The sequence below is a fragment of the Primulina eburnea genome, chromosome 5 (assembly GCF_022965805.1).
Source record: "Primulina eburnea isolate SZY01 chromosome 5, ASM2296580v1, whole genome shotgun sequence".
In the NCBI taxonomy this organism is placed as follows: domain Eukaryota; kingdom Viridiplantae; phylum Streptophyta; class Magnoliopsida; order Lamiales; family Gesneriaceae; genus Primulina; species Primulina eburnea.
In genome coordinates, this window is record NC_133105.1 from 27,594,730 (window position 1) to 27,622,261 (window position 27,532).

The following is a 27,532-nucleotide window of genomic DNA, read 5'->3' on the forward strand; positions in this document are numbered from 1 at the left end:
ATGAGCTTGACATAAATTAAAATTAATATATTTTTTAGTGATATCTTTATTGCTATCCAATGGGATAAAAAAATTTGTACAAGATGTAATATATTTAAATATAATTCATCCCATAGATGAGATATGCAGTTTGATTTAAGTTTTAACACATAATATTAGTACATATATATTTTGAATTTTATTTAAAAATCATATGAGTAGGGTTATTCTGGTAATTCACAAAGAATCTAGTTTGACAAACCAAACTTTGTCCTCGGAAGGTTGCTTTAATTAAAAAAAAATAACAATAAATGCAGCTGGATTCAAATTGGTTATTCCAGACTCCAGAGGCCCCAATTCAATCACAAATTCCAGCTTCCACTGACTGGTAAAAGCCCTAATCTTTTTCTTGACTTTGGTTTTCCTACATTTTTTATCAGAAACTTATTGTTTTATGTCTCGTTCAGAGATTTTTATTGCTGGAAAAGGTCTAGATTTGATTTTGATATTTTGCTAAACTATGGTTTTTTCTTATTTGTGGGTTTTTTCTCGATATTTATCTACTTTTGTTCTGTTTTTTTTTGTTTACCCGTTGTAAGTTATTTTTCTATGATAGTACGTACCTATACATGCTTGCAAAATGCAAGTTAATTGAATTTTTGGTATGATTATTTATATGCGAGAGGAGAAATGGAGCATGAGATGAGTTTTAATTTCTGCAAGATAGTGAGGAGTCGTAATTCTTTACACCTGGGGGAAATTATTAGTATTAATAGGTATAAGGTGTGATTCCTTTACTTGTGTGGGGACCCGGACTATAACTTAGTTCTTTTCGGGATTAATCGGATCTTTATTAAAAAATGTGGGTCAAAATTTTTCTTTTGACATTAAATCAAATGTACATAAAACAAACACAAAATAGTTCTCTATTTTATTTCCACAAACATAATTACATGTCTTGTTCTAATACATTCATACAAACCAGTGTTTAATAAAATCTACAATCCACCAATAGTACAAGTCTAATAAAAATCACTAGCAGCTCTCTGCGCCCGAAGTCACCACTCTATCTCGATCTCATCTCTGTCGTGACTCTGATCCTGCCCCACCTGTTGTTATGCACACATACAGACATAACAACAGCCGGAAACTCCGGTGAGAACAAATCCCAGTATAAAACATGGTATACATGCATATACAAAATATAAATCATGAAGAATACTATCATGAATAAAATCAAAAGACATAGGTTCCATAGTCTTTGAAACCCAATCCATATAAGCATGCAACTCAAATCAAATCATGTCTTGACTCGACTCAACTATAACTCTAGGGAACCCGGCGTGAATAAAACGTCGCTATCTGTCACCTACCCTCCCAATCGGGGTGACGTTACATCTTATTCCTAGACTTCGGTCATGTCTGTATCGAATGTCTACAATCAGAGGAAGTCTGCTCCTATGCGTCGATACACCGAACATCTAGAAGTTTGACAAATCTGCCGATGACTCTCCTAACTTAGATGCATGAATATAAATCTATAAATGCATAATCATATCAAAAGATTTGAATATAAATGTATAAACAAATCATAATCATATCAGAAAATAAACAGCTATTCTAGTATGTGATTTTGTTGGGAAACTCAAATTGAATCTCATTTGAGTTATATCTCCCCAAAGTCACATGAATTATACCTTTCTTATCGTAGTCTTTGCCGAGGTCGAAGTCTCGAAGTCGAATTTGTCGATATATCAAATCTGAAATATCAATGTCGGATAACACTCTATCAATCAATAAACCAACACGTTTATGTGAAGTGTAATACTCAATCCTGATGTTATTTCGACGGCATAACAGCGTAATCTCAAGATACTGGTAATGCCAACAAATCAAACATCAATATTTCCATATCACCAACTCGTAACACAAGCATATACATCTAATAACTTCAATATGCTTCATAAACTCATCACATATATGCTGTAATTTCATAACAAATGCATGCGATACCATTTCTTCGATCCGTTTTCGAATCTACAATCACTATAATCATATAAAGATATAATCTCAATTATATCAAGCTTTCTCCAGCATCTATACTTCAGAAGATGCTGAAACTTACCCAAACTTACATATCCTTGTAGCCCTTGATGAGAGGAGCAAGAATTATGCTTGGAATGAAGTTTAGATGGTTGGATGTTATACAATCTAAATTCTAAAATGAGAGAAGCCTTGCACCTTTCTGAAAATGCTCTCGGTTCTTGATGTTGATTTCTGTAGGAAATGAAGACACATATAACTCATATTGCATGGCAAGGACAAGTGTTATTATTTTTCAAGCACCACGTATGACCGCGGGTGCAGTCATCTACTGCCGCGGGTGCGCCTAAGCTTCGGCATCTCATCCTAAAATTCTGGAAAGTCCACCATGGGTGCGGTCCCTCTATGACCGTGGGTGCGGTCTTGATTCTGCAAATTTTGCTACCCTACTGGTCATCAACCGCGGGTGCACTCTTTCTTTAACCGCGGGTGCAGTGTCCTTTCGGCCTCACCTTCCAAAATTCAGAATTTAATAACCGCAGGTGCGGTTTATGTTTAGGTGCGGGTTTATACTCTCATAACATGCATACTCATATCTTCCGAGTCTTACATCAATGAAGACTAATAAATTTCAAGCCTTACAACTTGAAACTTAGATCCACATATCTGATTTCATTTTAACTAGTTTTCTTTAATCGGAACGTGCAGTTAAATGTTTTACTAGTTTTATTTAATCGGAACGTGCAGTTAAATGTTTTACTAGTTTTTCAACAATCGTGGTTTGCACCGGTTTGGAGCTGGGGCATGATATTCATCCTTTTCTGCCATGATTAGTTTCTTGGGATAGAGTTTCTCCTCTTTGTTCTTGCGCTTGGTTGACTATAGTTTCAATTTTTGTGCTTTTTCATAGCTGTTTCCATTTAATTGTCCTACTTGTAGAAAATAGTTGTTTTCGTGGTCCTTGAAGAAATTTTGACGAAGAGATCAGTTTCGAGTGCTTTATACATGGAACGTGTGCAGTTAAATGTTTTGGTTGCATTTAATACTTCGAACAAACAATTTCTCGTAAATGAGCTGGTGCATTAACTACCGTGGTTGCATGCGAGACACAGTTTAATTATTCTTTATGACATGTCTTTATTATGAAATGACTCGTATGTTAGTTTGTTTTGGAAACTAAGGATAAAATGGGTAACCTTTAGTTCTATTCTATCCAATACTTCCATTTTGAAGCTCTGAAGCAATCTGTCTTTAGAGTGAGAATTTACGGAAGCATCATTGACCTAGCCTTGGGAACTTTGTGGTTAGTTTTTCTTTGATTTTAAGTTCTATAATACGTATTTTGTTGTGAAGCATGAGATGCGAACTGAGATTTAGAAATGTTGAGGTCTCTCGTTTTATTCTTCATCTTTTCCTTGGTTGTAGAGATGTGTATATTTTCTTGAGAGGGTGTGCATATGTGTGTTTAATTCTACCTTATTTTACCCATTTTAATTTGCCAATGTATATGAGATAAGATACATAAATATAACCACAGATTCTATAATTGAAAATTTTAGTTTCCATTTTTCTATTAAGATTTGACACCACGTTTGGATTCCATCACAAGCGAATTTTTCGTTTTAGTCATTTGGTTTAAAAGTTATGCAGTACAGAAGTACGCTGTTTATCCATGTCTTGCAGCTTTATAATGTTTTATCATGTGGAGGGTTCATATTTGTTTTTATCGTATTTCTGTGCTTCAGGGGAATTGTGTTTGTTTCAAGCACTTTTTATGCTTTGTCTCTTGAGAGCATTATAACTTTATAGTTTTTATCATGTGGAGGGTTTATGTTGGTTTTTATCGTATTTCTGTGCTTCAGGGGCATTGTCTTTGTTTCAAGTACTTTTCATGCTTTGTCTCTTAATAGCATTATAAAATTATTCAGTGGCTAATCTTGATTATTCGATATTGGAGACACGTGTGTCCTGTGTAGTGAAGATATTGTGATGCTGAACCATGATTATAAAAGCCGTCAATCAGAAATTCAATTCTTAAATTTTTAAAAATTTGGAGTGTCGTTCTTATCATGTGTTACTGGTGATTTAGGGAGTTTGAAGAGTAAAATATTTCCGAAGATTATAATTTGTAATGGAGCAGAAAGGAAATGGACAGTCGCCGGGTATTGGGGTGGTGGGTAGCTCTGCTCAGATGCCATATGGCATGATGTCATATCCGGCCAACCAAATGGCTGGAACCTCTTCTCCAGCACCGGTTGGATCGATTCAGTTGTCCCAAGCTGGTGGTCTTTCTGCTTCTCCAGCTCAGATGGCACATCATCATCTGCCTACCAGCACATACATCAGCAGCAGCAATTGCAACAGCAACTCCAAAATTTTTGGGCCAGCCAATATGAAGACATTGATCAGGTAACGGACTTTAAGAACCATAGCCTGCCACTGGCTAGAATCAAGAAGATAATGAAAGCCGATGAAGATGTTAGAATTATCTCAGCTGAAGCACCTGTTATCTTTGCACGAGCCTGTGAGATGTTCATCCTTGAGTTGACACTACGTGCATGGAACCACACTGAAGAGAACAAAAGGAGGACGCTCCAGAAAAATGATATTGCTGCAGCGATTACAAGGACCGACATATTTGATTTTTTGGTTGACATTGTATGTGGGGACCCGGACGCTAATCATCTTCTTAATCATCGTTGGGATTTAATTATCAGTTCTGATAAACAGGGTCTAAAAATTTTTCTTTTTAAAATAAAGTGCGGAAGGTAATGGCATCTACATGATATACATATCTGTATAAAACTACATTTCAGTATAAAGATACAATAATGTACAACAGTCTTTTTAATTAATCTAAGGTTCAACTACTGAAGTTCAAGTAGTAAAATCCAATCTACTGTAAGTCCGGAATCGCCACGCTAAACTCGTCTTCTCTCGTCATCTTCTCGACCCTGATCCAGCCCCACCTGTTGTCATGCACACATACAAAACACGACAACAGCCGGATAACTCCGGTGAGAATAAATCCCAGTATAAAACATGGTAAGCATGTATATACACAAACTAATTCATAAAACATGCGATCATGTATAAACACAATATATTTCATAATCTATGAACTTAAGCATGCAGATCAAATCAGATAAACATGCATATAAACAATCTAAATCATAAAACATGCTAGCACAACTGAAAGCAATAACGATGGGTCCCATGATCTAGGAGCCACATCCATATAAGCATGAATTCCTAATCAAATCATGTCTAGACTTGACTCGATCTATAACTAGGGATCCCGGGGTGAATAAGACGATCTATCACCTACTCTCCAATCGGGGTGACGGTACGTCTTATTCCTAGACTTCGGCCTGATCTGTATCCACGTCTACAAAGGGGCGGTGATCTTCCCCTAAGCTGAGATATCGCCGAACATCTAGAAGTCTGCCTGATCTCCAGACTGTCCTATCTTAATGCATGAATACACAATCTGTAAACAAGCATAATCATTCTAATACCATGCCACATGATCTGTAAACAAAGTATAGCAAGATTTGTATACAAGTTCTATAAACAAATCTATAAACAATCATAATCAAAAGATAAACAATAGGTCTAGTATGTGATTTAATTGGGAAACTCAAATAGGATCTGATTTGAGTTATATCTTCCCAAATATCACATGAATTATACCTTTGTCGTCCCCGTCTGAGGAAGACGAAGTCTTGAAGTCCAGTCTGTCCATATCCGATCTGAAATGACAATATAAATACACTGTATCAATGTGTAACTCAATTCACAATCTGTTCTGATCAATACTCAATTCAGTATACAATCTGATCAATGTCTGAACAAGATACAATCTGAGTCATATCAATAATATCACAATCTAATCGAAATCATATCTGAATCTGATCAATCTGTTTCCAGCATATGAATATCTAACAATTACATCTTCAGAGATGCTGAAATCCAAAACACAAACATACGGTATTCTTTCTTCGATCTGACTTCACATATCTACTGAATAATCTATCCAGACATACAAGAATAATCATCTCTCTATTCTTCAATCAAGAACAATACAAATCTAGTGTTTAATCTCAATCAATATCTTTTGAAAATCATCACAATTGTATAACCAATCTATTCTTCAATCTGTCTTCGATTATACAATGATCACTACAGCAAAAACACCATATCTGAATCATATTCAGTTCTAACAACATCCTAATTTCAAAACATCACAAAACGTAACGAAACTTACATCCTTGTGTAGCTCGTGTCGAGAGGAACACGCTGCTGCGTTCAGATTCGAATTCTGATAGACAGATTCTTCCACAATCGCAAATTGAAAAGGCGTAAGGATTTTCTTCCAAGATTCCGCCTCCTTTTCTGCATTTTCTGAAGAATAAACGTGCCATCACCTCTATATATACTACATGCATAAAGGAAAACGTGGCACGCTTCTTTGTGCAGCACGTCGCACCGCGGGTGCGGTCATATATGCACCGCGGGTGCGCTCCATGCAATGTCTAACCTTACTTTTTCGGCAGCTCAGACCGCGGGTGCGCTTCCTACAAGACCGCGGGTGCGGTGTCATCAGCGCGGGTGCGCTCCGTCTACTACCGCGGGTGCGGTGTGTCTACGGGATTTGTACTTCATTTTCTGCACATGCACCGCGGGTGCGGTCGTGCTAGCACCGCGGGTGCGGTCGTGCAAACTTCTAAATTCTAGCTTTCTGATCATGCAACACCTGGTTTCTCAAATCTTTCTTCCCTCATTGCATGTCATGCATTCTCATATCTTTCGAGTCTTACATTAACGAAGATTAACAATCTTGGTTTATCAATTCTATAATTCTTGGGCATTACATTATACCTCAGGAGGACTTGAAAGATGAGGTTCTTGCATCAATGCCGAGAGGACCAGTTCCTGTTGGATCTCCTACTGAAGGGCTTCCTTACTATTATATGGCACCACAAGGTGGCACTCCAGAGATGTTCTTGGGGAAGCCTGTGGATCCTGCTCTTTATGGTCAACAACCTCCTCCTTATATGGGTCAGCCAATGTGGGCGCAACAACCTCCGTCGCCTGCAGATTCTTAAGCAGGTTTGGTATCTACATAATTTATAGTCTGTGCGCCATCTAGAAACCTAAGTTCTATTAATTGCTCTTCTTGGCTTATTCTCTTGATATTTGTTGTTATAAATTCAATTTTCCTTTATTTTTTACATTTAATCTCCATGATTGCGGCGTGTCAGTTCTTTAGGACCAGGAACTGGATTGATGCTCTCTGTGTGATCAATCTTTCAGTTACAAGGTTCCATTTTTAAGATAACTTGGTTCAATGATTTAGATTACCCGAACCTTTCTTCTATTAGTTCAAGTTCGGTAATTGATAAATTGTTTGCCATGGCCCGTTTATACACAAGACAAAATTCAGACTAGTAAATTGTCTTTCCACTTTCGAGTATAAAATTATACTTTTTAATATGTCCCTATGTTACTATTACCAATTATAGGCTTGGTACATGTGGGGACCCGGACGCTAATCATGTTCTTTAATCATCATTGGGACTAATTAATCAATTATAATAAATATGGTCTAATTTTTTTAAAAAATACAATATTAAATGCGGAATGTAATGACATTCATTCTAATATACATATCTGAAAGGATCGGTGAATCGGGTGAAGAGTGTTTAGAAGGGGGGGTTGAATAAACACTGCCCAAATAAAATTATTCTTCGACAAACTGATTTCAGTTGTGTTACAAACTGAATCTATATATCCCTTCGATCAATAACAATCAGTTAAATTGAATAAAATAGTTGCAGGAAATCTAACTGAATGAAATATAGAGTATCTAACTGAAAAAGATAACTGAAAGTAATAACACCACAATTTGTTTCTAGATGTTCGGAGACTTGAATAACTCCAACGTCACCCCTTCTATCACGAAGATAGGATATTCACTAAAAGACTTTGATCAAATACAAAATGGTATACTGACCCACTTCAGTTTGGACTTATCACTTTGCCAATACTGAAACTCTTAGTATACAACAATTTTACAGATCGTAACTGATCTTAGCACAACTTAGAAAATCTATCAATAGATTACAACGTGCTATTTGATGTCGAGAACGTAGTCTTGAATACTACTGATATAACTGATAAGCATGAGCTTTGATTTCTGAATGTGAGTAGATATTTTTGCAGCGTAACAGCAAGTAAGATAAGATAACTGAGAGTCGGGGTATTCTTCAGTTGTTGCCTTCGACTATTTATAGGCTTCCCTCTCAACGGTAACATTAAAGATATTTGAATATTCTAACCGTTAATTGCCACGTCGATATACTCTGACAATCTTACACTGTTCATTCTGAAATGCGACGAGCCACTACCAGTTGCAGATAGCTGTACTATTTGTCGGTTGTCGCTTTCAACTGATGAGACGATGGAATAGACTTCAGTTGAAGCGATCAGCTGACTGATGACGTGTTCAGTTACGTCGATCAGTTAGTTGCTGGATTCAGTTGGTAAATCTTTTGTCAAACTCCGGAATTACGTTTCCAACAATTTCCCCCTTTATGGTGTTTGACAAAACTATAGTGAAAGAGACTTGATTGAATTCAAAGTAGATAAAATAAGATGTCGATTAAATGAATCAACTGAATTCACATTTCTTCAAATAAATACAATAGATACTGCTCTTATTGTTTCTTCTGCTGTTCTAAGATCTCCTTGATCTCTTCCCTCTTTTTGTCAAACAGCTCCATCTTGAGAGATAATTTTCGAACGTCAGTGGAAAGGAGCTGAACAGAGGTTGAAATGTTGTCAATAGCAGTAGACATAGTGACTTGTAGCAGTTCGATTTTTCTTGATACAAGTGACTCCACACTGTCGACTCGTTTGTTAATAGAGTCCTGAGTGGCAGTCAGACTTGAAAAAATTCCTCTATTTTTCTGAATCTCATCAACCGCAAACGAAAGAGAAGTAACAGCAGTTTGTATGGCGTTCAGTTTCTATAAGGACTGCTGATTATGGTCCATCTTCAGAGTATGTGATAACTGCGTATTTTGAATCTTGGAGATAGCAGTAAGCATTTGATTCATAATGTCCTGCATATTCTGAACTTCTTCAAAAATAAGATCAAACTCTGATGAAGATGGAGGAGGAGACTGTCGAGAAGTTCCTGGTTCACTTGTAGTAAGTTTAGAAATTATTAAGGCTTGGTCAGTTGAGACTGTTTCAGCAGCATCTCGAACTGAAATATCAGCAGCAGTGATTTCTCCTTGATCCCGAGGTGGTGAAGGAGGATTCTGTTCAGCAGATGGTGACAAAACTGAAACTGGTGCCTCTAAAAGATGATCGATTGAATCAACTGGTACATCAGTTGGGATTACCTGATCAGTAGATAGATCTGGATGAACAGGTTCTTCTGAATGAATAGTGACCTCTGGATTGATTTGATCAGCAGAGTGATCAACTTTGTCAGAAATGGGTTCACTTATCTGGGATTCTTCCACAACGGCCTGAATAACTTCATCAATGTGTGCGAAAGAAAGCCCGGCTTCAGTATACAGTTGATGTTCACCAGGAGGTGAAAGCGGCTGTAAGGACCGTGTATCGTATTATCGTAAATCTTATATGATTATCGATAATTAATGAAATTGCCATGGGATTATGTACTTGATGTATATCATGACAATGGAATTGAGAAAATGAATATTGAATATGAATTGAGATTGTACAAACTCGAATTGAAAGGCCGGACGCCAATATAGTACAAAAAAAATCCAATGTTTGTACAGAACATGTGGCGCCCGGGTGGTAGAAAATAACCGCCCGAGCGCTAAGGTATGTAAAGTTAGTGTTCGGGCAGAACACTCCGCGCCCGAGCGGTAACTTTTAACCGCCCGAGCGCGGTGTAAACATTTCTCGGGGACAGAACACTCCGCGCCCGAGCGGTAGTTTTTGACCGCTCGAGCGCGGTGCATTTGAAAGCCGGGGGCAGAATGTCTCGCGCTCGGGCGCGAGAATTCTACCGCCCGAGCGCGAGAGGCAGGTGGGATGAGGATAAATTCTTCTTTCCTTTTCCTCCGTCAGTTAATTTCAGAGAATTCGAGAGACGCGAAGGAATTTTGATTTCTTTCTTCCAAATCGACTTCGAAACGCTGTCCAAACGCGAAACAAATTATATATTTGTGATCGTCGCGTCGAGGGCTTCTGAATGAGGTAAATTTCTTCTAGTTCCAGCAGCTATAAATATCAAGATGCTGGAATAGAATGTATTTGAAGTTGAATTTCTGATATGTAGTAGAATAACCGACAAGAAACTCATATTCGAAGTCGGAATTGAATTATGATATGATTTTGATTTGATATGAATTATTGAAGTTTCAAATGATATTTGAAACTCATATTATTGATTTTGGAGTATGTTATTGACTGGAATGAATATGTTATTGATGTAGATAAAGTATTATATCAATATCTTCAAGCTACATCAACTGGAACGAAGAATTGAGGTATGTTGCGACCGGGTAATATACGACAGGTATATGATTGGATTGGATTGGATTGGAATACGTGTCTATGTGCCTATTTGATGATTTGATATGGCATACATGACATTGAAATTTGAGTATCGATGTATAAAATAAATGTTTTGTTAACACACATCATTTTATGCATACATCGATACATGACATGCACGTTGAGCTATGATCCTTGGATACCCTGATATGATTTGATTGGATTCCGGGGTTTGTGAACACAATCGCTATGCCGGTATTATATGACCCGTAAAGCATAGACAATTGTGGCCCCATATGATTGGATATGAGATGTGAGATTGACGGCGCTTCGTCGACGCTGTCATATGTGTATTCCCATATCGGCCGGTGTGCTAGCTCGAGCATTGATTTGATTTGATAGCGATTCGATTGATTCTGACATGTGCTCAGTGGATGGGCATTTGACCTGATACCTCCACGACATACATGCATTGCATACCATATATCATTGTTTAGATATCTGTGGTATATATGATTGGTTGTTCCATACGGAGCTTTGCTCACCCCCAAGGGGGGCTGTTGTTGTCTTTGTGTGTGGACAATGGCAGGTACTCCAGGATATCAGGAGACCAGAGAGGGTACTTCTGGAGGGAGCCACAGCTTGGGCTGAGGTTTTATGTTTATGTCTTGTTCCCAGTAATATGTATATGTATCTATATACCGGGGCATGTCACGAGGATATGAGTTGTTTGTATATGATTGGTTTTGATTTCGTGTGGGCATGTTTTATGATTTGAGATTAAATACTATTTTTAGTATTATAAATCTAGAAGAGATGTTTTGGGCTCGTCGTAAAAGAAATTTTAAACCCGTTTTCCGCTGTGATTAATTAAATCCTAATCTGATTGCATTGTAATAACGATTAGGAGCTAAGGGCCCCACACAAAGTGGTATCAGAGCATAGCTGGGAATGCTCGATTGAGTCTTGTGTACACTTTTTATAGGCACAAATGAACTGTGCGTATGTGTTTGAATTATTTGTATTACTTGCTCTTATGTGATTTGATTTGAGTAAGTATCTGATGAGACTGATGACATGAGATGATGATATTATGAATTGATATGAAATTGTGATATTCATCTTTTGATTTGTAGATGGATCACACAAATGAAACTGTGAGTAGCAGTACTGAGAGGATTGTTGGGCAATTTGAAGGATTGTCCATGGATGTTGTGATGGCTCGATTCCAGGATCTGAAACCACCGAAGTTCTTTGGCACTGAGAGTGCTGAAAGAGCTGAGGCCTGGCTAAAGGATATCGAGCACTTGTTTAATATTGTTGAGTATTCCAAGGCTCGGAGACTGAAACTTGCTTTGTATCAGCTGAAAGACCGAGCTAAATCTTGGTGGGAAGTCGCTGAGATTGGATTGAAAGAGGTCCGGGACTGAAGTCACATGGGATGTCTTCAAGGCCCAGTTTTTGGAGCAGTATTCCCCTCCTTCTTATTATACTGCTCAGGAGAATGAATTCAATAATCTGCAGCAGGGAACGATGTCTGTTGCAGAGTATGCTTCAAAATTTTCTACTTTACTGAAGTATGCACCTCACGTAGCTGGGAATGCGAGGACAAAATATAACAGATTTGTAAATGGTTTACATCCTGCTTTATATACATATGTTGTTTCTGGATTGCCTACCAGCTACGCAGAGGCAGTTGAACGAGCTAAGGCAGCCGAGGCTAGACTTATGCGGGGAGGTCCACAATATACTCCTCCACCACCGGTGTCAGCTCAGCAGCCTACTTTGCGACCGAGAGGTAAGAAGTTCAAGAAGACGGGCTCTGCTTCTTCGTCTTCTTCGAGCTGTAGTGGATCACAGAGAGGGAGTCCTGTGATTGCTCCCTATTGTAGTCATTGTGGGGGTAAACATACTATCGAGCAGTGTCGAGGTATGTTTGGTACTTGTTATCAATGTGGGCAGGAAGGCCATTTCTCTCGAGTATGTCCGAACAGGGGTACGACTTCTGCTCAACCCCAGTCAGGATTTAGAGGTGGCCCTAGTACGATGAGACCTGCTATTCCTGTTTCATCTTTTCAGAAGTCGAGTGTCCCACGATATCGAGGACCGGGTGGTCAGAGTGCCCAAGTTCCTCCTCAAGTGAGAGTGTACGCCATGACTAAGGATCAGGCGAGAGAAGCTCCTAGGTGGCGTGATTGCAGGTATTTGCACGCTTTGCGATTATCCTGCACGTGTTTTACTTGATACAGGAGCATCTCATTCATTCATATCTCATGCATTTGTTGCATCTCACGATATTGAGTGCACCCCGTTGTATGATACTTTGTCGATAGCCACGCCAGCAGGGAAGATTATTTTGTCTGAGAAAGTTGTGCATAATTGTGTATTGATATATGAGGATAATGTGGTATTTCTGAATTTGATTGTCCTCCCAATGCACGACTTTGATTGTATTGTTGGCATGGATATCTTGATAACAAATCGAGCTACCGTTGATTGTTGTCATGGAGTGGTTCGATTTCGACCAATTGATGGACCCAAGTGGAATTTTTATGGCAAGGGTTCCCAAGCCAAAATTCCATTAGTATCTTCCTTGGAAATGTCTCGATTGTTGACTAGCGGAGATGAGGGTTATCTTATCTACGCTATTGATATTTCGAAGAAGGAATCTTCTTTATCTGAGATTCCTGTTGCGAAAGAATTCCCGGATGTATTTCCCGATGAGATTCCTGATTTTCCTCCTCATCGAGAAGTTGAGTTTAGTATTGATCTTGTGCCGGGGACTGCGCCTATTTCTAAAGTTCCCTATCGCATGGCACCATTGGAATTGAAAGAATTGAAAGAACAATTACAGGATCTTCTCGATAAGGGATATATTCGACCGAGTGTATCACCTTGGGGAGCTCCAGTTTTATTTGTTTGAAAGAAAGATGGTACGATGCGAATGTGTATCGACTATAGGCAACTGAATCGGGCTACTGTGAAAAACAAGTACCCACTTCCTCGTATTGATGATTTGTTTGATCAGCTTCAGGGTACTTCTGTTTACTCGAAGATTGATCTTCGCTCTGAGTATCATCAAGTACGAGTTCGAGACGAAGATGTACCCAAAACTGCTTTTCGTACGAGGTATGGCCATTAGGAATTTCTGGTTATGCCTTTCGGTCTTACGAATGCTCCTGCTATTTTTATGGACTTAATGAATCGGGTCTTTCGAGATTATCTTGACCGATTCGTTATTGTGTTTATTGATGACATTCTTGTCTATTCGAAATCGAAAAAGGAGCATGCTGAACATCTGAGATTGGTACTTCAAACCCTTCGTACTAGTCATTTGTATGCCAAATTGTCCAAATGTGAATTCTGGATGGACAAGGTGGTATTTCTGGGCCACGTCATTTCGAGACATGGCATATCTGTTGATCCTGCGAAGGTCGAATCTGTATTGAATTGGCCGAGACCTACGAACGTTCCTGAGATCCGTAGTTTCATGGGTTTAGCCGGATATTATCATCGCTTTATTGAAGGATTTTCAAAGATAGCTAAACCTATTACTCAACTGACACAGAAGAATCAGAGATTCATTTGGTCAGATGAATGTGAAGCTAGTTTTCTTGAATTGAAGACGAGATTAACCACAGCACCTGTGCTTACTATTCCCTCAGGTACCGGAGGATTTGTGGTGTGTACAGATGCGTCTGGTAAAGGTTTGGGCTGTGTTCTGATGCAACACGGCAAAGTGGTTGCTTATGCATCTCGTCAATTGAAATCTCATGAAACACGTTATCCGGTTCATGATCTTGAACTGGCCGCCATTGTATTTGCTTTGAAAATCTGGCGCCATTACTTGTACGGAGAAAAGTTTGTTATCTATTCGGACCATAAGAGTCTGAAATATCTCTTTTCTTAATCTGATCTGAATATGAGGCAACGCAGGTGGATGGATCTCCTGAAAGATTTTGATTGCGAGATTCAATATCACCCTGGATCGGTGAATGTTACTGCGGATGCCTTGAGTCGTAAAGTTTATGATTCTGTTTTATCTTCTGTCAATATCGCCAAAGTACATGAAGATATATGTACTTCTGGTTGGACTTTTCACTCGAATTGGAATTCTGTCACTGTCTCAGCATTGCAAATTGAGCCGAATTTGATATCGAAAATACGAAAGGCCCAACGAAGCGATGCTCAGATTCAAAAGTCGAAAGAACTGGTATCTGCTGGACATCAGTCTGGATTTCAGATTTCTTCTGATGGTTCTTTACGACTTAATGGTCGGCTGGTAGTTCCTGATGATTCTGATTTGAGATCTGCCCTTCTTCGAGAAGCACATTGTAGCAAATACAGTATTCACCTGGAGGTCGGAAGATGTATTTGACATTGAGACCTCAATTCTGGTGGAAACGTATGAAGAAGGACATTGCTGAGTTTATCTCTAAATGCTTGGTCTGCCAGCAAGTGAAAGCCGAGAGAATGAAACCAGGAGGATTGCTCCATAGTCTCAAGATCCCGAAATGGAATTGGGAGCATATTGCTATGGATTTCGTGACTCATTTACCTCGTTCGCCCAAGGGCTGTGATGCTATTTGGGTTATTATTGATCGGCTTTCGAAATCTGCACATTTTATCCCGTATGAGCGGACTTATCCTTATAAGAGAATGGCCCGTTTATACATCGAGAATGTTGTGAGACTGCACGGTGTGCCAGTCTCGATTGTATCTGATCGTGATCCCATGTTTGCTTCTAAATTCTGGGGTAGTTTTCAGGAAGCGATGGGTACGCGTTTGGCTATGAGTACTGCTTATCATCCTCAAACTGATGGCCAAACTGAGCGTACGATTCAGACTCTAGAGGATATGTTACGTGCGATTGTGATGGACTTTAGAATGGGATGGCAAGATGCCTTACCATTGGTTGAATTTTCGTATAATAATAGCTTTCAGACGAGTATCAGTATGGCACCGTTTGAAGCTCTATATGGGAGACGATGTAAATCACCGTTATTCTGGGATGAGATTGGTGAGAGACAATTGACTGGACCTGAAATGATACAGGAAATGAATGATAAGGTTCAGTTGATTCGGCAGCAGATGAAAGCTGCTCAGGATCGTCAAACGAATTATGCAAATAAGCGAAGACGACCCTTGGAATTCCAGAAAGGTGACAGAGTGTTTTTGAAAATATCTCCCTTTAGAGGCACTGTTCGATTCGGCATGCGAGGGAAGTTATCTCCTCGATATGTTGGTCCGTACGAGATTCTCGATCGAGTTGGTGATCTTGCGTATCGATTGGCATTGCCACCAGCTCTATCTGCTATTCACGATGTATTTCATGTTTCTATGTTGAGGAAATATGAACCTGATCCATCACATGTACTTGCACCAGATGAGGTTGAACTTGATCCTTCTCTTTCCTATGTCGAACAACCTGTTCGTATTATGGATCGAAAGGAAAAGATACTGAGAAACAAATCGATTCCTTTAGTACGAGTGCAATGGACAAGACATGGTGTTGAAGAATCAACGTGGGAATTGGAGAATAAGATGCGAGATTCGTATCCGCATTTGTTTGATTCTACGACATCTATTCCATTATATTCAATGTATTCTGATCCTTATTATGATTTTAGTTTTGATATGTACTATAACTGGTGACATATGTATGTTTGCCAATGTTATGAATATTGTGATGTTTGAGATTTCGAGGACGAAATCTTTTAAGAGGGGGAGAAATGTAAGGACCGTGTATCGTATTATCGTAAATCTTATATGATTATCGATAATTAATGAAATTGCCATGGGATTATGTACTTGATGTATATCATGACAATGGAATTGAGAAAATGAATATTGAATATGAATTGAGATTGTACAAACTCGAATTGAAAGGCCGGACGCCAATATAGTACAAAAAAAATCCAATGTTTGTACAGAACATGTGGCGCCCGGGTGGTAGAAAATAACCGCCCGAGCGCCAAGGTATGTAAAGTTAGTGTTCGGGCAGAACACTCCGCGCCCGAGCGGTAACTTTTAACCGCCCGAGCGCGGTGTAAACATTTCTCGGGGACTGAACACTCCGCGCCCGAGCGGTAGTTTTTGACCGCTCGAGCGCGGTGCATTTGAAAGCCGGGGGCAGAATGTCTCGCGCTCGGGCGCGAGAATTCTACCGCCCGAGCGCGAGAGGCGGTGGGATGAGGATAAATTCTTCTTTCCTTTTCCTCCGTCAGTTAATTTCAGAGAATTCGAGAGACGCGAAGGAACTTTGATTTCTTTCTTCCAAATCGACTTCGAAACGCTGTCCAAACGCGAAACAAATTATATATTTGTGATCGTCGCGTCGAGGGCTTCTGACTGAGGTAAATTTCTTCTAGTTCCAACAGCTATAAATATCAAGGTGCTGGAATAGCATGCATTTGAAGTTGAATTTCTGATATGTAGTAGAATAACCGACAAGAAACTCATATTCGAAGTCTGAATTGAATTATGATATGATTTTGATTTGATATGAATTATTGAAGTTTCAAATGATATTTGAAACTCATATTATTGATTTTGGAGTATGTTATTGACTGGAATGAATATGTTATTGATGTAGATAAAGTATTATATCAATATCTTCAGGCTACATCAACTGGAACGAAGAATTGAGGTATGTTGCGACCGGGTAACATACGACAGGTATATGATTGGATTGGATTGGATTGGAATACGTGTCTATGTGCCTATTTGATGATTTGATATGGCATACATGACATTGAAATTTGAGTATCGATGTATAAAATAAATGTTTTGTTAACACACATCATTTTATGCATACATCGATACATGACATGCACGTTGAGCTATGATCCTTGGATACCCTGATATGATTTGATTGGATTCCGGGGTTTGTGAACACAATCGCTATGCCGGTATTATATGACCCATAAAGCATAGACAATTGTTGCCCCATATGATTGGATATGAGATGTGGGATTGACGGCGCTTCGTCGACGCTGTCATATGTGTATTCCCATATCAGCCGGTGTGCCAGCTCGAGCATTGATTTGATTTGATAGCGATTCGATTGATTCTGACATGTGCTCAGTGGATGGGCATTTGACCTGATACCTCCACGACATACATGCATTGCATACCATATATCATTGTTTAGATATCTGTGGTATATATGATTGGTTGTTCCATACGGAGCTTTGCTCACCCCCAAGGGGGGCTGTTGTTGTCTTTGTGTGTGGACAATGGCAGGTACTCCAGGATATCAGGAGACCAGAGAGGGTACTTCTGGAGGAGCCACAGCTTGGGCTGAGGTTTTATGTTTATGTCTTGTTCCCAGTATATATGTATATGTATCTATATACCGGGGTATGTCCCGAGGATATGAGTTGTTTGTATATGATTGGTTTTGATTTCGTGTGGGCATGTTTTATGATTTGAGATTAAATACTATTTTTAGTATTATAAATCTAGAAGAGATGTTTTGGGCTCGTCGTAAAAGAAATTTTAAACTCGTTTTCCGCTGTGATTAATTAAATCCTAATCTGATTGCATTGTAATAACGATTAGGAGCTAAGGGCCCCACAATGGCTTATCATGAACTGGCTCTTCAGTTGGAACAACTGCCAAAGCTGATGATGGTTCTGTCTTCTCAGAGGATGGTTCTTCAATTATTTCCTTGTCGTCATCATCTGAATCTCCTTGATGGAGAACCAATTCTTGATCCAATTCCCAAAATTTGATTCTAGATTGTAACCCTATAAGATCAGCGTCTAGCTGAGTAATTACAGCTTGATCAGCATAGGCAGTAGGGCTTGTGGGTAAGTAGTTGGTCTTCAGCTTGGTAACAATTTGAGCCAACTTCTTCGCTCTCATCCGATCAAATAAATAACTCTTCCTCTCCATATCTTGAGCAATTGAGGCAGCTTTGACTGTCTTGAGGACAAAAGCCTCCAGTTTGATAAATTTGCTCAGTACAGGATTTCTTCTTCAGTTGCTTGGCAAAAATCTCAGTACGATAGACTGTCCAAGCATCATAGGACTTAGTCTTTGAAGCAGCAAAACTATTAATCTTTGACCATACAAGGTCAATATGAGTCTGAATTGGGTTGGAGGGTCTGGGCTCTTCAATCAACTTTCCATTCCCTTTATCAGTACTCATGATGTGAGGGATTTCCAATCCTGTACGAGTGGATTCCACCTGCTCTATAAATTTTGATGCCTTTGGGTCTAGCAGGTGCCACACCAGTAGGACGAGAAATCTGAATCAGAGGGGCTTTGGTCCTAACTGATTCCTTTTTGGTACCAACTGAAGCTTCTGGTGGAATGATCTTTAGAGGGACTGCCTCTATAGGCTGTTGATCATCTGTCGAAATCATTGTATCAGTCGGAAAGTATACCTCCGAAGTTGTTTTAACCCTTTGGGTTCTTGGTTTCTTAGCAATCTGAGGAGATGGAGTTTTCTCAGACTCATATGCACTCAACACTAATTTTCTCTTGGTGGCCTTCAGTTGAGCCAATGTTTTGGCCTTCTTAACTGATTTACGAGCTGCTAGCTGAGTCCCAATCTCCTGTTTGATTTTCACTAACTGAGCAGGAGTTATGTCCATTTTGGTTTTGAGTGGCATCGTGTTCTTTGCATTGAACACCTTAAATTTCGATGACCTTTCAGAATCATCAGCCACTAATCCTTTCACTTTCAGTAAATAACTGATTTGTACAGCAAAACCCTTGGACTGTTTTGAAGACAGAAACATATTCTTCAGAATGTTAAAGATAAGATGCTTCCAGTTGAGTTTTCGATCAGCCATAATAACCGAAATGGCTTGAAATTTCTTCAAGGTGAGGGCAGCAAACGATCCAGCTTTTGCCAAAAGCCCTTTGGATACTACATCAGCAAACAACTAAACTTCATGCTTCAGTTCCTTCTTAGGATCGGAAACCTTAATCTTCCGTCCATCAGCAGAGAGAAGGGTTTGCATCTTTTCAATATCAGACGCCTTAACATCCGAGAGTTGTGCCAAACCATCAGAGGGTAAAGAAAATAATTCCCCAAAGGAGTCTTCAGTGATGGTCAGCACGACCATTGGCAGTAGAATAGATGTTACCATCAGAATCAATCATGTCGGTGGAGTAGAAATCCTGAAGTTCTTTGGGATATATGTCCTGTGATGATTGTCCCAAAAATGTTCTCAGACTAGCAGTTTCAAGCTTCTGAAATACCTTCTTGACTTCAGCATCGCCGAAAGATAAAATGGATCCAAAGTTAATAGCCATAGCATTCAACATAAAAGCGGGAATTTGGGTTGCCATTGTGAACTGAGTGAATTCCTGAAATAAAATTTGAAGGATGAAATAGTTCTTGCTCTCAAAAGTTTGTGAATAAACGTAAGGTAAAACTGAAATGAAGCGGGTAATGGTACACATGTACGTGACTATTCAAATTCTGGACACGTGTCAATCCGTAGAAATTTTGGAAAAACAAAGTGTGTACGTGTGCTAAAAGCGTGTGTACAATTTTGAGCGGTTAAAAATGTGTCCACGTTATAAACTGAAATTCATCATGAGTTAGCAGACAGTCACGTCACTTGATTTGGAATATAATAAATTTAATTGGTTAACTTATATGAGAAGATTAGTGAAATATTCAACTGAACGATCAGTTAGTAAAACTGAGTCCTTTCAGTTGAGAATTTACTAACTGTATTCTCAGTTAACCTCTTAAACCATTATTCCCCCTTAATAGATGCATTAAAGAAAATGACGATAATATAAGCAAGATTAATTAAGAAAATCCTGAGGCTTGGTAGAGTAATCGTCACTTAAAGAAGTTTCCTTTCATCTTCCTCGACTTGGCCTATAAATAAGAGTTGAGGAGTTAATCACAAGTATCAGCAGATAATATTCAAAAAGAAATGGAAGGTGCAAGTAGCTCAAACGTCTCTCCATTCTCTCTTGACGCCCGAAAAGCTGCAATAGAGGACAACGTCTTCTATGCCAATCTTCCCTACTGGGAAGAGTTACAGGAGCTGGAGCTCCTGTACAACTCTGGGAGGGCTACCACCTTCAGGCGGATGGCCCAGCTGAGAGAAGTGCGGGAGCACTTAAACATTTCTGCAAGGGTGGATGTCTTCAAGGAGGGCCACCTCTACCAGCTGATACTTCGCAAGGAGCTGGAGACTCTTAGGGGAATAGCTTCTTCGCACAGCTTCTGCAAGACCTCTTCCTCAGCTCTAGCTGTTTGGTTGAGGATGTGGATAGCTAGTGTAGAAGAAACTTATGAAAATGTAGTCATCTCCAACATTTATGGATAAATAAAATTTTTGTTTTGTTTAAGCACCGTTTCTCTTATTTCTGCACGTAATGAGCTATATGAGATACTATGCAAACATATGAACTGGTGAAATGCTAACTGATATCAGTTAAAAGTCATATGAATAAACAACTCACTGAATAATCAACAAGAAAACAGTAAAACTGACAAATTAATTACGAGTTAAAATAGCAATGACAGCTGATTAAGATAAATCAATTAATCCAAGTATATTGCGAAAATGAGAAAAATTAGTCTCAGCCAGTAGTTTGGTGAAGATGTCAGCCACTTGCTGTTCAGTTGATACATATTCTAATCTGATTTTCTTCTTTAAAGCATGATCTCTGATGAAGTGATGTCTGACATCTATGTGCTTAGTCCTGGAGTGAAGAACTGGATTATATGTGATAGCAATTGTACTCGTGTTGTCACAGAATATTGGCGATTCCTTTGCATCAACACCATAATCTTTCAATTGTTGCTGAATCCAGAGCAGTTGGGCACAACATCTTCCAGCAGCAAGATATTCTGCTTCAGTTGTGCAAGTTGCTATGGATGTTTGCTTCTTACTGAACCAAGAGATCAGTCTGTCTCCTAGAAACTGACATGATCCACTTGTACTCTTTCGATCAAGCTTGCATCCTGCATAATCTGCATCTGAATAGCCAACTAAATTGAAAGATGAGTCTTTAGAGTACCATAATCCAACATTTTGCGTGCCTTTAAGATATTTCAAGATACGTTTGGCAGCAGAAAAATGTGATTGCTTAGGATTAGCTTGGAATCTTGCACACATACATACAGCAAACACAATATCAGGACGACTAGCAGTTAGTTACAATAATGAACCTATTACACCTCTGTAAAGCGTCGTCTCAACTGATATTCCCCCTTGATCAGTGTCTAATTTAGCTGATGAGCTCATAGGGGTGCTTGCAGCTGAACATGATTCCCTGCCAAATTTCTTCAGCAATTCCTTAGTGTATTTGGTTTGACTGATAAAAGTTCCTGAATCCAGTTGTTTCATTTGTAGACCAAGGAAGAATGTCAGTTCACCCATCATGCTCATCTCGAATTTTTCCTGCATTAACTTGGAAAACTTCTCTCATAATTTGGGGTTAGTTGACCCAAAAATAATATCATCAACATATATTTGAACAAGTAGAATATGATCATTCTTGGAGAATTTGAACAAGGTCTTATCAACTGATCCAACAGAAAAGTCATGATCAGTTAGGAATTTTGAAAGGGTTTCGTACCAAGCTCTTGGAGCTTGTTTAAGACCATATAAGGCTTTGTTCAGATGATAGACATGATCAGGAAGGTGATGATTGATAAAACCTGGAGGTTGTTCAACGTAGACTTCTTCTTGCAACTGGCCGTTCAGAAATTCACTCTTTACGTCCATTTGATAGACTTTGAAGTTTTTGAATGAAGCATAGGCAAGGAATATTCTGATTGCCTCCAGTCTTGCAACTGGTGCATATGTCTCATCGTAATCAATTCCTTCTTCCTGCCTATATCCTTGTGATACTAGCCTTGCTTTGTTGCGCACAACTGAACCATCTTTGTTCATCTTGTTCCTGTACACCCACTTTGTATCTATAACAGTTTTTGAGAGTGGTCTTGGAACTAAGTTCCAGACATTGTTATGGATAAACTGATTTAGCTCTTCTTGCATTGCATTTATCCAGTTAGGATCAGCAAGAGCTTCATCAGTTTTCTTTGGCTCCAATTGAGATACAAAGGATGAATGAATAAATAAGTTAAGCATCTGATTTCTTGTTCTTACCGGATCAGATGGATTACCTATCACCAGTTCTGGAGGATGTGATTTCTTCCATCTAAGTTCAGCATTTGTTTCTTCTATATTAGCGATTTCCTCAGTAGGTAACTGAGTGTCTTCAGTTTCAGTTGGAGCTAATTCAGATGGCAACCGATTCTCATTTGTATGCTCCACTAACTGATTGTCAAGATTTGCTTCCAATTCAGCTGATTGATCCAATACTTCAGGTTCAGGTGATTGGAGGTTGTTTTGATTAAGATGGATATCTTCTTCATCATCATCATCCAAGCTTATATCTGTAAATCTATCAGCTAGCTCAACTGTATAAGTTGGCTTAAAAGTTAGTGTAGATTCATCAAAAACAACATGAATAGTGTGGGGACCCGGGTTCTAACTCTTTTTCTTTGGGATAAAATGGATCGTTAATATAAAAGTGGGTCAAATTTTTCTCTTTTTAATATTAAATCTAAGGTATATAAACAACATACATGCCTTATTTAAAATACAAACAAAAGGTACAATATGTCTTGTTCCAACTACTCTGAACAACTAGAAATAAAATACAGTACATGTCAAAGTACAACTACTAGTTTTTCTGCTAAACCCGAGATCACCACGCTATGTCCATCTCTCATCCTCTGCGTGACCCAGATCCTGCCCCACCTGTTGTTATGCACACATACAGACATAACAACAGCCGGAAAACCGGTGAGAACAAATCCCAGTATAAACATGTATACATGCATATAATCAATTAAACATGAAACATGTTATCATGAATGACATCATATGCACATGCAATGCAATGCGAATCAAACCATGTCTGGACTCGACTCGACTAGAACTCTAGGGATCCCGGGGTGAATAAGACGTCACTACCTACCCTCCAATCGGGGTAATGAACGTCTCATTCCTAGACTTCGGTCTGAGCTGTATCAACGGCGGCAATAAGAGTAATGCCTACTCCTATGCTGAGATACACCGAAACGTCTAGATATTTGACAATGCCTGTCAAAGACTCTCCTATCTCAAATGCAATGAATATCAATATGTAAACAACGTATAATCATATTCATGGCTGAATATCACACTGATCATACATGCTTGAATACAATTCTGAAATCAAAGCATAAACATGTTAAAAGATTGAATATAATACTATACACAATTCATAAACATGTTACAATATATCTAATAATACTCGTATGTGATTTTGGTTGGGAAACTCAAATAATATCTTATTTGAGTTACATCTCCCCAAACAAAACATGACTTATACCTTTCGTCGCACACTATCTGTCGATGCCAATTACTCGATGTCAAAGTCGTCGACACCAATCTGAAATAGCAATGTAATATGTGTTTCATCAATTCCTAACCCAATCAATACATATACTATCAATTCACTAGTACATTTCAACACCATTGACGGCATAACGGTGTACTTCTCGATACCGGTCAATCCAATTCTCCCTAATCAAAATTGTATCATTCCTCAATTCATAATCATCACCATATCCAAGACAAGATCTCAAAATCTGCATATACTTCCTTCTATACATGCTGAAAAATCATAATAATACCATACGATATCCGTTCTTCGATCCGTTTACGGTCCTACAATATCTACCATCTCAAGAACACAATATAACTATCATAATCTAATTTCCCAATCATCTGAATTTCGAAACTTGCTGGAAATGAATGAAACTTACCTCACTTTGTAGCTACTAACGAGAGGAGTTCAAAACCGAAGTCAGATTTAAGGTTGGATGGCTAAATCTTGTAAAAGCACAAATTATAAGCTAAAGGAAATGAAGCTTTTCTCCTCTGAAGTCTACCTTTTCCCTGCTGAATGAAGAAGAAATCGTGCATTTAGTATATATACTTTGCATGTTTCAAGACACATGGCACATCCTTTGGTGTACACGGCTCTCGCTCGGGCGGTCCAAAGTTGCCGCCCGGGCGAGAAACTCTCGGCCCTGGACTACTTGTACACGCTCGCTCGGGCGAGCAAAAACTTCCGCCCGGGCGAACAACTCTCGGCCTTCGCCCATGCCAGCAGCCTCGCTCGGGCGGTCAAAACATCCGCCCGGGCGAGTGACTCTCGACCCTCTTCTCCGAGGCATTCTCGCTCGGGCGGTCAAAAGCGTTCGCCCGGGCGAGTCACTTTCGCCCAAAAATTTACATATTTAACTTTTAAATCTCAACATAATCTAGTTGCATTCATATCTCAAACTAACGTGTTATAAAATCTTGGGCATTACATTTCTCCCCCTCTAAGACATAAGTTCGTCCTCGAACTTGATATAAATCAATTAGAGTATTTAAAACAGCATTATCATCTAAAACTGGATAAATACTCACATCATTGAAATAACTCGGGGTGTTTCTGTCTCATGCTGGCTTCTGTCTCCCAAGTCGCTTCTTCGATGCCATGACGACTCCACTGAACTTTCACAAGTGGAATAATCTTCGTTCTGAGTTGCTTATTTTTCCGATCAAGAATCTGTATCGGTTGTTCCACATAGCTCAACGTCTGATCAAGTTCAGCTTCGTCAGGTTGAATGACATGAGAAACATCTGGCATATATTTTCGTAACATTGATACATGAAACACGTCATGTATTCCGGATAGAGAAGGAGGAAGGGCAAGTCGATAAGCTCGATCCCCAATCTTTTCAAGAATCTCGTAAGGACCAATGTATCGAGGAGATAGTTTCCCGCGTTTACCAAATCGAACAACGCCTCTGAATGGAGAAATCTTTAAGAATACTCTATCTCCTGCCTCAAATACTAACGGTCTACGTCGAATATTGGCGTACTTTGCTTGTCGATCTTGTGCTGTCTTCATTCTCTTCTGAATGAGTTTCACCTTCTCTGTCATGTCACGAATCATATCTGGCCCAAGTTCTGGCACTTCTGAGATATCATCCCAATATAGCGGAGATCTGCACTTCTTGCCATATAACGCTTCAAACGGTGCCATCTCAATGCTCGTCTGATAGCTGTTATTATAGGAGAATTCACAAAGAGGTAGGGATTCTTGCCAACTAGTACCAAAGTCTAGTACTACGGCTCTCAACATATCCTCTAATGTCTGGATAGTCCGCTCTGACTGTCCATCTGTCTGAGGATGATAAGCAGTACTCAGGTGTAAAGTCGTACCTAAGGCCTGCTGTAAACTGTGCCAAAAGTGTGAAGTGAATCGTGGATCACGATCTGATACGATAGACTTCGGCACACCATGTAATTTGACTACCTCTCGAACATATATCTCCGCCATTTGATCATGTCTGTAAGTCATTCTATACGGAATAAAACAAGCGGATTTGGTCAGTCGGTCGATAACGACCCAAATCGCATCGCAGCCTCGAGAAGATCGGGGTAACTTCGTCACAAAATCCATGGAGATGTGGTCCCATTTCCATTCAGGAATAGACAAACTCTGAAGTAACCCTCTGGGCTTCTTCCTCTCGGCCTTCACTTGTTGGCAATTCAAGCATTTAGATACAAATTCCGCAATGTCTGACTTCATCTGCTTCCACCAGAACTGTGTCTTCAGATCATTGTACATCTTTCGGCCACCAGGATGAATACTAAACCGACTACAATGTGCTTCAGACAAAATCTGATGTCTCAACTCTGAAACATCCGGCACAACCAGACGGTTATTTACGTACAACACATTCTCACGCACCCGATATTCTGATACGTGTCCTGTTCTGACCATCTGAATCGATCTCTGCACATTCTGATCTGTTCTTTGTGCTTCTTTTATTCTTCTGATCAAGTTTGGCTCGACTTGAATAGTAGCAAGTCGTAGTGGCTTCCTATCTGTATCAAATTCTAATCCAGAAAAACAGCAATTTTCAACGAGTTTCGTAACACCTATCGTCGACAAGGATAAGGCACATACCTTTCGACTCAAGGCATCAGCTGCTGCATTCGACTTTCCTGGATAATATTTGATTTCACAATCAAAATCTTTTAACAGATCAAGCCATCTACGCTGTCGCATATTCAACTCCGACTGAGTAAACAAGTACTTTAAGCTTTTGTGGTCTGAATAGATCTCGAATTTCTCGCCATAAAGATAATGGCGCCAGATCTTTAGCGCAAATACAATAGCCGCCAATTCAAGATCATGAATGGGGTATCGCGTCTCGTGAGTCTTCAATTGTCTCGAGGCATATGCAACCACATGCCCTCGCTGCATAAGAATACATCCCAAACCTCTGTGAGAAGCATCACAATATACAACAAAATTACCCGTACCTGAAGGAATCATCAGGACAGGTGCGCTGGTCAGCCTCTTCTTCAATTCCAAAAAGCTAGACTCACACTCCTCAGACCATAAGAACGGTGCATTCTTCTGTGTCAATTGCGTAATTGGCTTCGCAATACGGGAGAAATCTTGGATGAATCGTCTATAGTATCCCGCGAGACCCATGAAACTGCGTATTTCAGACACGGAAGTCGGTCTCGGCCAACCAATCACAGCTTCCACTTTACTCGGATCTACGGAGATACCATCTCCCGATATGATATGTCCCAAAAAGACAACTCGGTTCAACCAAAATTCGCACTTTGACAATTTGGCATACAATTTCTCATTTCTCAGTGTTTGCAACACAATTCTGAGATGTTCTGCATGCTCAATCCTGTTCTTAGAATACACCAAAATATCATCGATAAAGACAATAACAAAATCATCCAAATACCTCTGAAAGATTTGATTCATCAAGCCCATGAATACCGCCGGAGCATTTGTCAAACCAAAAGGCATAACAATGAATTCGTAATGCCCATACCTGGTTCGAAATGCTGTCTTCGGTATGTCTACATCTCGAACTCGAAGCTGATGATATCCG

The 27,532-nt window shown here is 39.4% G+C and overlaps 1 pseudogene; it reads left to right on the forward strand.

Annotated features, from left to right (window-relative positions):
- The first annotated feature begins 292 nt into the window (after positions 1 to 292).
- The window catches only part of LOC140833158 (nuclear transcription factor Y subunit C-3-like), a 74,914-nt pseudogene continuing 47,674 nt past the window's right edge, over positions 293 to 27,532 (forward strand).